The sequence below is a fragment of the Hordeum vulgare genome, chromosome 5H (assembly GCF_904849725.1).
Source record: "Hordeum vulgare subsp. vulgare chromosome 5H, MorexV3_pseudomolecules_assembly, whole genome shotgun sequence".
Taxonomy (NCBI): Eukaryota; Viridiplantae; Streptophyta; class Magnoliopsida; order Poales; family Poaceae; genus Hordeum; species Hordeum vulgare.
The window spans coordinates 122,761,694-122,773,193 of record NC_058522.1 but is presented as its reverse complement, the minus strand read 5'-3'; the positions used below and the strand labels follow the sequence as shown (position 1 = coordinate 122,773,193).

The following is an 11,500-nucleotide window of genomic DNA, read 5'->3' as shown; positions in this document are numbered from 1 at the left end:
AGACTCCATCGATGCTCGCGCCCAACATGATGTTCCTTGAATTGTCCCCAAATTCTGGGTGTTCAAAGTTCAACGCTTGCCACTGGCTCGCATCCTTAGGGTGACTCAGCATCTTGTCTTTTTTATTTATCTCTGGATCATTTCCGTCATCTTCTCGCTTCTTCTCCTCCCTATCCACGTGCCAACGCAGGAGCTCTGCTTGCTTAGGGTCTGCGAAATACTGTTGCAGACGAGGAGTGATCGAAAAGTAGCACACCACTTTTCGAGGAGCTTTCTTCCTCTTCTTGTATCGAGTAACACTGCACACCGGACATATGGTAGACTCCACATGCACGTCCCGATAAATGATGCAATCGTTTATGCACACATGGTATATCAGGTGAGGTAAATCCAGAGGACACACGATTTTCTTTGCCTCCTCGAAACTGTTTGGGCACTTGTTCCCCATGAGAAGACGTTCGTGCCAGAATGACATATTCTTCTCGAAGCATGTGTCGGTCATTTTGTGTTTTACCTTCATCTCCAGAGCCATGAGCGTTACTTTTAGGCGGGTATCCTCGGGCGTGCATCCTTCATACAATGGAGTAAACGCGTCTATCTCCAGTTGATCCAGCTTGGCTTTCTCTCGGGCAGCAGCTCTTGCGTTACCCGTCTGCTTGAGAAGCAGCTCTTGAATATGAAGGTCCTGCACCCAACCCATCGATGGTCGATCGTCGTCTGCTCCGGCATTTTCATCTTCATGATCATTCCCTTTGTCTTGATCTTCCTTATCATCATGTCCGGCATCTTCTACATGATGACTGTGTCCTGCATCTACTTCGTGATCATGTCTTGGAGATTCTTCGTCTTCTCACCCGCCCTCGCCGCTATTGTCTTGCAACCCTTCCCTTTTTCTTGCTCGGCCCCCATGGACGAATTCATAATCATCTTCATCACCTTGCCACCGATAGCCATCCATGAAACCACGCACGAGTAGGTGGTCCCGCACCTGTCTGGAATCCGGGTCCATAAGGCTCTTCAGCTTGCATCTTTGATACGGACATCTTATCTCCGTCTCGTTCTTTTGAAGCATCTCGGCCTTCGCAGAGCTCAAAACCTATTCACAATGCCTTCGGTCATCGTGCGGACCATGGTCGCCTGCGGGTAGAGCAAAACAATATGTTAGAACCAAATTTTTTTTGGCATGACTTTGCCTAAAAATAAGACCAAAAAGAATGCATAGCGCCAAATTCTCACCGAAACGAAAATGAATTAACATTTCAATAAAATATTGGCAACTATCGCATTTCAAATACCGGTACCTGCAAACACAAACATATGCAACACCACAAACATACGTAGATCTAGGCCATAAAAAATGTGTACACGTGTTGGAGGTCAAAAAAGTAGATCTAGAACATAAAGAAAGCTTTCTCCTTACTTACCTATAAAAAAAGGAAATTAGTAATATAGACACTAATGGCGCATCATTAAGTGGTGCGTCATTGCTATATAGCAGTGACGCACCACATGCATGGTGCGCCATTAATGTGCATATTAGCTATAGGCTTTTTTCTAGTAGTGTAGGAATACACTAAGATAACAACTTCAATAAATCTTGGAGCCGATATTTGTTATTAAACTCATCAATTTCACTGGCAAACATTCTGCTAGGTAAAATCAAATACCACTAGCTGATCGCTAAGTACCAAATATTCTGCAGTAGTACCAGTAGTGGTTCTCTGTGCTACCTGCAAAACAACAAGAGAGTTTAAGTAATGTCACATGTACAGAGAGATGTGGCAAACTAGGTTTAATTTAAAGTTATTCTAGGAGAATATTTTTGTTGTAATTGCTTGCAGGGAAACATGACAATAATAAAATTGTTTGTATGCTACCACTATTCAAGATGAGCTTGATTCGGGCCATTGTAGGTCAGGTCCTTTTCCTTGAGAGGCAGGAAGCGAGAACTACGCAGCGGGAGTTGTACATTGTGATTCCACGGTTCTTTCCTCTGGCTGGATGTGTTTCTCCAGCAAAATGGTGTACAGTAAAATTAAGTAAAACAAGGCAAGCAAGACAGCCATGTCGCAAGGCTGTATATGTTTGGGATGAGCCATCTTACAAGCAAGGAAGAACTATTGTTGTGCTGTTTTTTGTGGGAAGCATGAAGAAGATGTTGGTAAGAAAGAGAAGCATGAAAAACATTATGTAAGAAAAGGTTAAGCGAATATTTGGGCAGTTGGATGGCGGTATGGTGAAGCTCCATTGTCGTGAACTCAACTAAGAAATATGACGAGCTAGAGCAGCACAAATACTAGAAACACATCCATTGGTACTGCAAAGAAGCTTCGCTTTCGAGAGAACCAAGTTACTTTCACAATTTTTGACAAAGAGGCTAAATGCTGCGAACATAACCCAGTACAGTAATAAAAGCTCAATCTAACATAAATTGGTTTCTACCTAACATTACTCAGTACTATATCACAGGTGGAGGACTCGATAGGGCGAGGATGGGCCTCTGCCGCTGGATAGTCTGCCCTACCTTAATTTGTTTCCATCATCCTCTGACTGTAATAGAAATTAAATCTACATAAACAACGTCTACCAACAGAGTACTGAGGGGGCAAATAACACAGTCTTCCACCAATAAACCACGGCGAACTCCTTCACTCCCAATTCATCTCTTCAAAAACTTTGTAACACAAAATTGACGCGACAAAATAACTGGACGCAAAGACAGAGGAATGTATGGAGGGAGGAGTTGTACCTCAGCCGCATCGGTGCCCTTGATCAGCCAAAGAGAGAGAGGGATGCCTTTGTCTTCGTCAGCTGGACGGTGGAGATGGGGAGGCCGGGCCAGGGAGGTTGAACAGAGGCGGCCAGCCGGAGAGAGAGCATGAGGTTGTCGAGCCGGCGATGGAGAGGGAGGACGGAGTTGAGCGGCGTCGGGCGGTGCTGCACAGGACGGGCGGCGCGGGGCGGTGCTGCACAGGACGGGCGGCGCGGGGCGGTGCTGCACAGGACGGGGGGCGCAGGGCGGTGCTGCAGAGGCAGGGCGGAGCGGGGCGGTGATTGGAGAGATCGACGGTAGACCCGGGCGGTGTGGGGCGGTGGTGGAAGGCGCGGGGATTGAGCCGTCGACACGCGTGGAGAACAACGGAGATTAGGTATTTCGTGCGTGGGGAACTAAGGAGCGTGGAGCGGCGATCTCCTTGTCATTTTTAGGGAAAAATTTGGCGCGTTGGGCTGCTTTGGCGCTAAAATATTGGCTAATCGCGCGCGAGGTCCAATTCCCATCTAACTGTTGGCTGGGGTTATTTCCCGATCCATGATCTATGGATCATACTAGAATCCCCCACCGACTGTTGGATGGTACAGGTTGTAGTATTCCCGACCGACAACTGGTCAGTGTATGAAGTTTTTTCGACCCACAGTTAGTTAGGAATTTTTCTGGTTAACTGTGGGTCGGCAAAAATGAATTTTTCCCAACAGCCGTCGGTAGGGAATTTTGGTGCATGGTGTAGTGTGTTCACCCTCAATGCCGCTGAAGACATGTAGACCACAGAACAGTCTGCCATCATGACGGTCACTTCTCAACCATCCCAACCTTCCACTGGATCCATGGTAGAGGAGGATGCTACCCTATGCACCATGCGCCACCACTCGGCCTCCCGCATGGCCTAGAGCAGCCAGCAACCCTCCTAAACGCAACACATTGTTGCACCTTCCTATGAGGAGAAGTACGTGGAGCATGCCAAAACCACCAAATGAAGTGTCACGGCACTGTCGTAGTGACCCGCAGCACACCGCCGCCACAACGGATCCATGAGCAAAGCAACCACTCGAGACTCCTCGAGCAGCCAACACTCCATGCTAGCCGGCCATGACCGGCATGGCTGGACCTAGGCGAAAGAAAGCTAGATCAACCGCCATCACATCCGGCCTACGCGTGCCCTCACAATTCTCGGCGAGAAAGGAGCCCACCACCACCGTGCCAGGGGGTCACCGCCCCGGCATCCCTGCATCGGCAGGCAACATGTCGTCGCCCTAGATGTCGGTGTCAAAACTAGTGGATCTCGAGTAGGGGTCCCGAGTTGTGGACCTTGGATCGATGGGTTACATGGGACGAAGGAGATGGTGTTTACCCAGGTTCGGGTCCTCTTGAGGAGGTAAAACTCAATTCACCGTCCGAGGCCGCTTTCCCATGGGAATGTCTTATCAACGAGAAGATCGTGCCCCATGTTTAAGTTGATACGAATAATGCTCTGGGTTATCCCGCGCGCGTTCAACGGCGCGGTCATTTCTGGAAGTGGCAGGGCCTACGGTGCAGTAAACGGGAACCCTTGGCCTTACGACCCCCATAAAAGGGAAAAAGATCCTCAAGCTACCACATGCATTTCAGACTCAATCCCCCTTTCATTCAAGCTCCAAGCGCCCAGATCTATTTCATTTTTTGTCCTCTCCGAGACGCTCTTCCCCACGCTCATCCATGGCCGACTCGCGCTCCCATGGAATGGGGGAGGTCTCAAGCATCTCCGACAAGGATATCCGGGAGTTGAAGCATGCTAGCTATCTTTCGTCCAACATTGCCCACCGTGCGCTAGATGAATGCGAGGTTGTGCCTACACCAAAATCAAGTGAGAGGGTGGTGTTCGTCTACCACTTCATTCGAGGACTAGGCTTCCCATTCCACCCCTTCGTCAGGGGCCTGATGTTCTTCTATGGGTTAGATTTTCACGATCTTCCCCCGAGCTTGTTTATGCACATCTCAGCTTTCATGTCCATTTGTGAGGCCTTCCTGCTGGTTCAATCGCACTTGAGCTGATGGTTCAAGACTTTTAACGTCAAGACGAAGATGGTCACCGGCCATCGCGCCGAATGTGGAGGAGCCGTGATCAGCAAAATCCCTCGGGTCGAATGGTCGGAGGGTGCTTTTATTGATACCATCAAAGTCTGGCAAAAAGAGTGGTTTTACATCACCAAACCTCGGGAAACAAACGTCGGCGCCTGCCGAGTTCAGATTCGGACCCCCGAGAGGCTAACTTCATGGGTTAGAAAAGGTCTTGATTGCGGATCCACCTCGGAGGTGAATTCGCTGTACAAGAGCATCACGCAGATGGTGGACGTGAATATCGAGCTGACCAACGTGGTTCAGGTCATGCTCAACCGCCAGTGTCAGGAGACTCCATTGTGGTCCTACAAGCTCGGCAACCCCGGCACCGTGCACCAGTTATACCACACTACCCACGAGAAATTGTGCAGGGTGTTGTTCGAACCTCAACGGGTATGGCCGGCTGAGGAAGAAGATGTCGGCTTAGATGCTGATAACCCTCCCTTGAAGGTATGATCTAACTTCTATTATTATTAAAAGCTTTAGTTTTTAGCAAGGATCTTATCCTTTCCCCCACTATTGCTGCAGGGCTGGGAGAACAAGGCCGTGAAAATAAACGTCCCATCCCCCTGCATGAGGACCGTAGGTTGTCATTGTTGACCGCAATGCTGGTTGCGGTGCCATACACGATGCCTGAGAGAAAAGAGAATAAGAAGAGGGATACCCGTGGGGCCCTCCGCTCGAGGGGTCATCCAGATACCATGTCCGAAGACACCCGTGCTTCCTCCGCCTATGAGGAAGCAGACGTGGAGGAGGAAGACTCCCCCCGAACAAGAAAGAGGGTGGCGCCGAAGGAGGCCGAGGAGGGCTTGCCGGATTCCGATGAGCATGCAAGAGGGTGGTCTTCCTACCCTGACGACATCCCGGATTCCGATGAGGACTCACAGCCTTTGAGAGGGTTCCCCGAAGGACCCCCAGGATAAAGCCCCGGGCCCAAAGGTATGGAATCCAAACTTTATTTAATGGAGTTATATTGAGCTTCTGTTAATAAATGTACGTGTTCCCTGACGCAGCCCAACCCAAAATCTCCTGATGGACCAGTTCTCAAAATGGGGTTCACCACTTGCTGAGCTAGCAGAGAGCGGGAATGCGTCCTATTCTACCCTTGCTCGGGCCATGGACGAGGCCGCGGATGTGATATCCCACCAGGCCCCTTCGAACACGGGGGACGAGGTGGTGATGGCCTCGGTTACAGAAACCTTGGAGGTTGATCCCCTCCCGACGAGGAGAGAGGGGGTTGTGATTCGTCCGAGCTTCCTCCGAAGACAACTCCAGGGACCTTCGATCCTCCGACGTCTTCAATGTTGCCTCCGATGCTGCCCATGACAGAACGGTCTACGGCGGAGTGGCATGTAATTATGGAGGAGGCTTTATCCAGCTCATCCATTACCGATGAACATCGCGCCCTTATGGGTGAGATTCTACAAAGTATTCAGTCCGTTGATAGCGGACTGAAGGGAGCCTTCAGGGGTTTGCTAGTGGGCTTCAAGGTAAACCCTGTAGTGTTTGGTTTATTTATATGGTTTTACATGCCTGATAGGTATAATAGCCCCCGAGCGACGGTGAGTTGAAAAAACTTACCCATGGATCAAAAGAACTTATAGACATGCATAAAAACACTTGGGGCTCCCTTGAACTATATCAACTCAAGGGGGGTAGTTTGGCCGAGTGTCCCAGTCCTGATAGCTCGGATGCTTATTAATCCATAACTTGTCTCGCATGCCTCATCCTCGGTTGTGGCCACAAACTCCTTGAACTTGCCAAGATGAACCGGAAACTCAAGGTTTCCGATTAAGAGCTTGGTCGTCTTAATAGTTGGCTTGACGAGAAGCAGGCTAAGCTTGATGTGTGTCGCGAAGACTCTTGTTGTCATTAATAGTTTAGGGCCGCCTAGCTTTGGTATGTGGCATCTTGATTCCAATTATGTCAACAGCTATGGACGTAGAGTTTGAGAAACTCAAGGTCGAATTGGAGAAGGCCAAGCAGGAGGCCGCCACTCATAATATGGTGGCTGAATAGGCAGCCACCGGGCTAAGCTCTCTGAAGGTTGACAGCGGGAGGCACGACGCTAGAGTGGCCAAGGTCTAGCAAGAGTTTCAAGATGCGAGCGCTAAGACCGAGGCCTTGGAGCAAAAATCCAAAGAACAAACGGCTGAGCTATCCAAGCTGTCCTCCGAGGTCAAATCAACATGAGTGGACATATGGTTTTTCAATGAAGAAGTGCGACAAGCGAAGAATATTACGGATGGTAAGCCATACTCACTTCAATGTGCCTTTGGTGGAAATAGGTTTGCATATCTTACATGGCTATGTCATTCCCCAGGTGCCTTCACGGACCTCCTATGGAGTGCAACAGACGTGGACAAGCACTACGCTGCCCAAGACGGGGACGCCGAGCAAAGGCTTTTCTGGGCACAATTTCAGACTCCCGAACCCAACCCCCTTCTCTTATACTAGATGAAACAGCTCATGGAGTTGCACAAGATGGAGGAGTCGGCCATGAAGGACCTCTGCATACGGCAGTGGCCTGCCGAGCCTCTTCCGAGCAGTTACCTCGGCTTAGTGCGGAAGCTATACGAATCCGTGCCTCGGATCGAGGTCCTGAAGCACTTTGTTTGCATAGTGGGAGCTTGGATTGCTTTTGTGAGTACCATGATGCATTGCCAGGGGTGAATCCCTTTACAATGGAAACCACACCTCTACCTCCTGGAAAGGAGCACACGCGTCCCGAGCTTTATTTCCCTGCCGCAACGGAGGGTGCTCGGGCCATAGAAGTCGAGTATTCCAAAGATGTAATTTATGAGTGAGGGCATTGTTGTGTGCCCTCGAAAAAATTATTTTTATGCTGCTTGTCCCAAGTGTAATGTACTTTGTATTATTTTGACTCCTGTTCGGTTGTTTAATATGAAAGTTTCTAGCCGTCGGCTTCAGCCCCCATGTAGACAATACAAGGAGAGTTTCGACATCCGCACTCTGACCCTTAGCCAATATATCGGTGCCCGGATGCATTAGTGTGTGAAGGAAACGAGGCAATCGGAGTACGCGGCTTTAGTGATTTCACTTAACCTTAGGAGCTTGAATTCGGGGGCTGGTTACGAGCACCTAGTTTTTGGTGGTAGTCGGATAAACCGGATTTTGAAATAGTTTCCACAAGGTATGCGAAGGTACAAACCCCTCGTATGACACAGAATAAACTCCATCGGTATTTCGTAATTAGGCTCGGATTGCATACCTGTTCTTGCTTATTATGATAGTCATTTTTCGGCTTTCTTCACTTAGGTATTTTAGCGAGGACAACTGGGAATAGAATCGCAATGGTTCTCCCTTTACCCCTTTATCCGAACTAGCGGAATGTAAGGGCGTAAGCACAGGAGTGGGGCAACCCAACTATTGACCCAAGACATAATTCGGAACCGATTCATATAAAGCAATATCCATGAACCTGAACACTTAAAAAGTAGTGACACGGTAGTGCTCGGGTGGTATTTTCATCCAAGCCCCCAGTCTATTAGCGAGTCACACTTGATATGTATTGAACAAGTTTACCTTTCGACGCCAATAAGCAGGAAACATATATATATATATATATATATATATATATATATATATATATATATATATACATACTATAAAAGAGTATATAAATAATATTTTCTAGGAATTTTGTAATTTGTGGCGCCAAGGCAACTGTTACAGGTAACTATTTTTTTGAACAACATATTTCAAAGCAACGATTTCCCCACGACCTTCTATGGGTGACTTGACATCCGCCCTATTTCCAGTTGCACAATTTCTCCTATGCTTCTTAGAAGGGAGGGGTAGTATCCTTTAGAGGTGGTTGCCGCTAGCAGACGGACCTTGAATAGAGGGTCTTGAGAAGCTGCCGTAATGAGGGTTAGTTTGACAGTTGGGAGATCCTTAATAATATGTCTTTTTTGTCCGTGAAGATGTTTGGACCGTAGTTTGGTCGAACCGAATATATGGTCTTTGGTGATGGATCCCCACAGCTGCTCATGGTATTTTGAGAATGAAATTGTGTCTACGAGGGACATACCTTACGGGTGACTGAGCCATGCCATGGGGAGTGTATCCCTATTTGTTTTGAGCAGGAGATGTCTCTTGGGGATCCGATTGAGCTCGGGCTCGCTTGCCCGCCTGCCGTGCCTCGATGGATAGCTTGTGGCTTGATGCTTCACTATCATATTGGCATTCGACTACCAAGGATGATGTGTGCTCCTAGGTCCAGAGCGAGCATTCTATATTTTCGTTGACAGTGATAACTCCCCTGGTTTCAGGCATCTTGAGCTTTAGGTAGGCGTAGTGAGGCACAACATTGAAGCGGGCGTATGTTGTGCGGATGAGTAGTGCGTGATACTTGTTCTGGAAGGGGACAATGTCGAAGATTAAGTCCTCATTGCAGAAGTTGTCGGGTGAGCGAAACACAAGCTCCAGCATTACCATGCCAGAGCAGCGGGCTTCGATGCCTCGGATCACTCCTTTAAAGGTAGTGTTGCTAGGTTTGATCCTTGATGGGTTTATGACCATATTTTCACCATATCTGAGTAAATCAGGTTAATGCTACTTACTCCGTCCATAAGGACTCTAGTAAGGTGGTACCCAGATACGTCTCCAACGTATCTATAATTTTTGATGGTTCCATGCTATTATCTTGTCAACTTTGGATGTTTTGTATGCATTTTATATCTTTTTTGGGACTAACCTATTAACTCAGTGCCAAGTGCCAGTTCCTGTTTTTTCCGTGTTTTTGACCCTTTTCAGAGAAGAATATTAAACAGAGTCCCAACGGAATAAAATCTTCCGAATGATTTTTTGGAAAAGAAGATAAGCACGGAACTTGAGAACCAAGGCAAAAGATCCCGGGGGAGGCCACAAGCCCCCTAGATGCGGCCTGGGGGGCCGCGCCTACCAGGCATGTGGGCCCCCCGTGGCTCCTTTGCCCTACTTCTTCTGCCTATAAATTCCCTAAAAATCTGAAACCATGGGAAGGAGCCACGGAAATACTTTTCCGCCGCCGCAAGCTTCTCTCTCCGCAAGATCCCATCTGGGGCACGTTCTGGTGCCCTGCCAGAGGGGGGATTCAGACACAAAGGGCTTCTTCATCAACACCATTGCCTCTCCGATGATGCGTGAGTAGTTCACCACGGACCTTCGGGTCCATAGCTAGTAGCTAGATGGCTTCTTCTCTCTCTTGGATCTTCAATACAAAGTTCTCCATGATCTTCATGGAGATATATCTGATGTAATCTTATTTTGTGGTGTGTTTTTCCAGATCCGATGAATTGTGGATTTATGATCAGATTATCTATGAATATTATTTGAGTTTCCTCTGATCTCTTATATGCATGATTTCGTATCCTTGTAATTCTCTTCGAGTTGTGGGTTTTGTTTGGCCAACTTGATCTACAATTCTTGCATGGTAGAAGTGCTTGGTTTTGGGTTCATACCGTGCGGTGTCCTCACCCAGTGACAGAAGGGGTAGCGACGCACGCATCGTGTTGTTGCCATCAAGGGTAAAAAGACGGGGTTTATATCTATTGCATGAATTTATCCCTCTACATCATGTCATCTTGCTTAAGGCGTTACTCTATTTGTTATGAACTCAAGACACTAGAGGCATGCTGGATAGAGGTCGATGTGTGGAGTAATAGTAGTAGATGCAGATAGTATCGGTCTACTTGTCTCGGACGTGATGCCTATATGTATGATCATTGCCTTAGAAATCATCATGACTTTGCGCGGCTCTATCAATTGCTCGACAGTAATTGGTTCACCCACCGTAATACTTGCTATCATGAGAGAAGTCTCTAGTGAACACTATGGCCCCCGGGTCTACTTCACTTCATATTTTTAGCTCTACACTTTCACTTTATTGCACTTCCCGCCTTCAGATCTCACCTTGCAATCAATCGTGAAGGGATTGACAACCCCTTTATAGCGTTGGGTGCAAGTTTGTTTGTTTTTGCGCAGGTACTTTGGAGACTTGCCTTGATACTCCTACTGGATTGATACCTTGGTTCTCAAACCGAGGGAAATACTTACTGCTACTGTGCTGCATCACCCTTTCCTCTTCAAGGGAAAAAGCAATGCAAGCTCAAGAGGTAGCAAGAAGAATTTCTGGCGCCGTTGCCGGGGAGTATCAAGTTAAGAATAGTCTTCCTTCAACGTGTCAATTTCTGGCACCAGGGACTATTCTAAGTGAAGCTTATCCAAGTAACTATCGCAAACTCATCTCTTGCATTTACTTTTTTGCCTCTCGTTTTCCTCTCCCCCACTTCTGAAAAACAAAAAATTACAAAAATATTTGCCTTTTTCGTTCACCCTTTTCTTTCGCTTGTGTGCTTGTCTGCTTGCTGAAGTCATCATGACTGAAAACACCAAACTTTGTGACTTCTCGAATACTAATAATAATGAGTTTACTAGTACTCCTATTGCTCCCGCCACTAGTGCGGAATCATATGAAATCAATGTTGCTTTGCTGAATCTTGTTATGAAAGAGCAATTTTCCGGCCTTCCTAGTGAAGATGCCGCATCCCATCTTAATACCTTCATTGAGTTATGCCAAATGCAAAAGAAGAAATATGTTGATAATGATGTGATTAAATTGAA

General features: G+C 47.5%; 1 long non-coding RNA gene across 1 annotated transcript; it reads right to left on the bottom strand.

Moving 5' to 3' along the window:
- Positions 1-1,351: 1,351 nt before the first annotated feature.
- Positions 1,352-3,287, bottom strand: LOC123399282. Its single transcript, XR_006610351.1, has 2 exons — positions 2,750-3,287; positions 1,352-1,730 (listed from the first exon to the last, which is right to left on the bottom strand). It is a non-coding gene; the product is annotated as an uncharacterized LOC123399282 (long non-coding RNA).
- Between the last annotated feature and the right edge of the window lie 8,213 nt (positions 3,288-11,500).